The sequence below is a fragment of the Psammomys obesus genome, unplaced genomic scaffold (assembly GCF_907164565.1).
Source record: "Psammomys obesus unplaced genomic scaffold, mPsaObe1.curated_primary_1811, whole genome shotgun sequence".
Taxonomy (NCBI): Eukaryota; Metazoa; Chordata; class Mammalia; order Rodentia; family Muridae; genus Psammomys; species Psammomys obesus.
In genome coordinates, this window is record NW_026592439.1 from 872,791 (window position 1) to 878,035 (window position 5,245).

Here is a 5,245-nt window from a genome sequence, read left to right on the forward strand (position 1 = left end):
GAGAAGAAGCTGATTGGAGGCAAAGCAGGAAGATGAATCACATGGGGATAAGAGTACAAACACACACAGCGCACAGGTGGGACCTTCCAAGAGGAGGAAAGGGAAGGTTTAAAAATAAATACATACATACATACATACATACATACATACATACATACATACATACATACATACATACTGACAGAGGAGGATCCCAGCCTCTCCTCTCCCTGATGCCTCCACCTCCACCAACAAACACCACAGCACAGGAAAGGAAAGGGATCGTTAATTTTGTTTTTATAGCTAGGGAAACTGAGGCCAAATCTCTGCTTCATACTTCAGCATCCCAGGAGTAGCAAACTTCCCACTCACCTTCTTGCTCATGCTCAGCCTCAACCAACAAGCCCGTCAGTTCTCTCCCTTGTCTTCCTGGCCTCTAAAACAAATGGTTAAGAAGGGCCAGGTGTGCTGGAGCAGGACTTGAATTCCTGCACTCAGGAGCCAGAGAGACAGGCAGATCTCTACGAGCTCCAGGCCAGCCCAGTCTATACAGTGAGCTCCAGGCCAGCCAAAGATAAGAAGCAAGACCTTGTCCCAAAATAAGTAAATAAATGAGTGGGCTCGGCTAAGGAATACACATGCAGTAGAATATTACTGAGCCATAGAAAGGGGTGATGAATGAGCCTAGCAAACAATCTGAGAGGAAGCCAGACATAAAATGATGACATTTAGAGGGGAGAGCCAGAACAGGTAACTTCACACAGAACAGAAAGCAGGTGTGTGCGTGGCGTGGGGGAAGGTGGGACTAAACAGCAGCGCCCTGGCAACAACAGTCCAATGTGTCTGCGGTCCTCGAAGGGCTAGCGCAAACGCTCCACAACCAGACACACATGGCCGAACAGTACTGCCTGTGTGCCGAACTCCATTCTCTTCAAGGAAGTTCATTCCGTGGCAACTTCTAAAAACCCAGTGTCCAACACATCTCCTTCAGGCACCTTGCCCAAGACTCCACCTCTGAACCAAACTCTATGCCGCAAGGGCCTGCAGAATACACCTCCATACGGCACGAGGAGGGTTAAGGGGATCGACGTGTCCAAGCACGTTTACCCTGCCAACGGTGTCATCTTCCCCCCCCTCCATCCCCCGTGTTTCACACAGCACCTGGCAGAAAGTGGACTGTGGCCTGCGAGAGAAAAGCACAGTAAAGCCTCCTTCCACTCCCTTGCCCTACGGCCCAGCCCTCATCCTTAATACATCCGTGGCCACAACAGCCAGGATTAGTGAGTCTTTTCCCCTGCACCAGGCACTGAGGAACACACTCTTCCCAGATTATTTCATGTGGTCCTCGTAAACCTAAGAGGTGGGGCCGATCGCCAGTGTAACAGGTGAGGCTTTCAAAAGTTAGCCGTTCTGTCTGAGGCCACACAGTTAGGATGTGGCATTCAGAGCAAACTGTCAACAAAGGAGAGCTGTCACAGTGCAGGGTGGGGGACTTGGGGTTCCTTGTGGGTGGGTTCAGTGTGGGCTCGGAGGATGGTGTCTTAAAACACCCAGGAATGAGGCTTAATTACATGCATCAGGCCACACTTCTCTTAGCACTAAGGGAAACTGTCTGGCTCTTCCTTTTGGCCTCATGGCGTAGGAGCCAGCAAAGGAGAAAACTGGAGTCCCTAAGACTCAGAGGGAATGAAGGGCCAGAGAGAAGGAAGCTCTTCCTCCTCAAGACCTACAAGAAGGTGAGAGAGCAGAGGAAGAGACACCAAAGAAGGAAACCCTGCAAGGGGAATTAGAGAAAGTAGAAAGCAGGACCAAGACAATGGAGGAGGAGGGGCCCGATGTGGCCACTGGTTCCCAGCCTGGAAGTACTCTTTGAAATGGCACTTCCTATTGTCGGACCACAATTCCTCCAGCTTAGAGGACAACTCCTACTGGCAGGGAGCACACACTGAGCAAATGAGGTATGCCAAAAAACCAGGGCACCTGTCTTAGAGGCGCCTTGCAGGCCCTGGGAAAAACCATCTGATAGGTGTCTGGTTTGAAGGAATGAAACACTGGCGGTGGTGGGGGCAAGAAATCTAGTCCTCTCCTACCCTGTTCCTCTTCCTACTCCAACATTTTTTAAACCCCTCCCCTCTTCTCCTCGGGCTTTATGAAGGGTAGGGAGCTCTGAGGGCTAAAGATGGAACATTCCAACTGCACATGCCCATTAAAGACCAACATTCCAGTTGCAATTACCCAGGACCCTAATGGGCATGTGCAACTCCAGCCTCTGTCTTAGAACCAGTGTCTCCGCCTAACTAACCTCTGGCAGCAGGAGGAAACTGGTTGAAAACAACACGAATGTGGGAACAGGGATTGGGTTCCAGAGAAGAAGACCACCCCTTTCTTCCCTTCACCCCAAAAGAGAATGAACAAGAGCAAAGGGAGCTGTTCCTCAGTCTTAACTTCCCACCCACTCTCATGATGACGAATACACTCTTTTCCCACCATGTGGACATCAGGCCTCTCCCAAGCTCAGCTCCAACAAACACACAGAGAAACACACATGAACCCACAGAAACACGCTCACACACACTTGAACACAAGCACACACACAGGAACTCACAAACAGACAAACGTAAACACAGAAACACGCACACAGACTCACACTCGATCGCGTACACACACGCACATACAGGCACTCACGCCCCCATACATGTACACACACATTCACACACTCTACCTAAAGAGTGCCTGTCATCAAGAAAGGGCAGGGTCAACTACTTGGACACACTTGGAAAAACTCCCAGAGAAGCACCCCATGCCACTTTCTCAATCCTACAACTCCCTTTCAGGTCTCACGCCTTGGTGCAGGCTTCTCCTCACCTCCAGCCCACACTCCTCAGTGTCCTAGAGGCAGGGCAGAGTTGGCGGGCTCTGAAGTAGCCACCGTCAAGATGTCAGTGCCTGAGAGCCATGGCCTCAGAGAGAAACTGGGGCAGAGAAGACAGGCATATGGCCTTGAAGAACACTGAAGCCCAGCCTATGACAGTGAGAAAGGTCACTGCTCTTATTTGTGTCCTTGACTCCCTGAACCCCAAAATCTCCTTTAGGAATACAGTGCCCCTCCACCTCCCCTGAACCTATTCCCCATTCCCCACAATGCACAGCATCTTCCAGAAAAGTCCATCTCCCCAGATAAGCGCCTCTTAAGACAACTCACTAGCCCCCAAATGCACAGTCCCCATTGGGATCTCGGATGCTCAAGACATCACCCTTGAATCTAACTAAGCGGGGCCATTCAGAGCCTGCAGTCAGCCGTCCCTGTGGGCGTTCTGCCAGGAAAATCTGCCTGCAGAGACAAGAGGTACCCCCAATACACACTCAAAAATACACACCCTAGCAAAGGCCAGCACACACATCCACACCTACCCATCAGTACCGGTTACTCACAAGAGCACAGATACACACACACACACACACACACACACCCCTTCCCACCACACAGGTGCACACACACGTATTTCCACATATGCCTACCACCCATTCTGCTCTTATAAACCCACCTTCTCCAATACCTACCCACCTTTTCCCATAAGCCCCTCTCTAAGCACATACACACACAGACACACACCCCTTCCCTTGAGTATACACACAGACACACACCCCTTCCCTTGAGTATACACACAAATACATACCCAAACACACAGCAGATGTATGTGTTTGGCTAGCTGGTCAGCTCTCTCTCTCTCTCTCTCTCTCTCTCTCTCTCTCTCTCTCTCTCACACACACACATACACACCTACACATCCAAACCCAGGGCCCACCTGCAGGAACACACATCATGTCAAAGCGTGTGCACACACAAAAACAAAGAATCACGCATACCAATCCCCCACACACAACGAACCCTTTAAAACTCACTAATGCAGGGACCAGGACCTTGGATGAATAAATAGGACGAGGGAAAGAGATAATGTCGTCGGTGGCCCCCACCCACCCCGACACACATTCCCGGGTATCGCCGCAAGTCCCATCTCTGGGCTGCACGCACGCACACACACACACACACACACACACACTGCTGCCCAGAACCATCTCTCGGGGATCCCCTCTACACCCTGAACATATTCCTGCCCCTTCCCTCCCCACACTCCAAAGGTGTGTATGCATCCCAACATACCTTCAGCTGCCAATACCTCCAGCCTCCGATCCTTCCACGGCCTCTCCCACCACCTCCAACACACGCTCCCCAATCCCCGGCTTCAATGGGTTCCCTTGGGATCGTTCAGGCGGCGGGCCCGGGCCCCCTGGCCCAGGAAAGTCCCCGGCTCTTAAGGCCTGGGCTCCGCCCCTTCCCCATGCGCCCCTTCCCCTCCCCAAAGTTGGGGCACTCCGCTGTGCAGTGGAGAGCAGACCGGAAGGGGGGTGCCTGGAGCCCCCCTTCCCCCAGAAGCCACCCCGCTTTCTCCATGGCCGGACGCTCCCTGGTCCTTTGCATGATTTCTTTTTTTTTTTTTCCCCTCTCTGCTTTCTTTCTTTCCCTTTTTTTTTTTTTTTTTTTGCAAACTTTGCCCGCGCCCCCGCGGCCCGCCACTCACCCGCCGCTGCGAACAGCCGGGTGGACTGGGCGCACGCCCCGCTCAGCTCCGCGCCTTTGTATCCGCAGCGCACCGGGTCGTTCCGAACTCCCCGCTCCAGGACCGGCAGCGCGGGCGATGGGGTTCGGCGAGGGGGGACTCCTGAGGGCGCTCACCCCGGCTCCGTCCCAGACCACTCGCCTCTTTCCCCCTCGAGGCCCCGGGGGCAGGGGGCCGGGGGGGAACTGCAGGGCGCTCTCAGGCTCCCATGGCGGGACCCAGGACCAAGCGATCGGGGATCAGGAATCAGATCTCGAGCCGGCGGCGGAGGGGGAGGGGACAGAAGGGGAGGGGACCGGGGGAAGGCAGGGGGCGGGGAGCGAGATCCCAGGTGCCGCCTCCCGGCTGTTCCCGCGGTCGCCGCCCCTCCCGCTGCTGCGTCCATTGTCTGCGGCCCGGCTCTTCCCCGAGTCGCGGCACCCCCAGCCCTGCGCCTGGCCATGCCCTGCGCCCTCGGGATCCTGGGAATCCGCACCCGGCTTGCGGACCCGGCCAGGAAGGTGTGTTTGATGCTGCCTCGGATCTGTGCTTTGGTCCAGCCCTCTGGACCCTCTTGGAGCTGTCTTCTAGGAACCCCTTGAAGACCTTTCGCCTAGGCCCTGAGCTGGCCATATTCTTTGGGACCACAAACCCCGCCACACAAAATC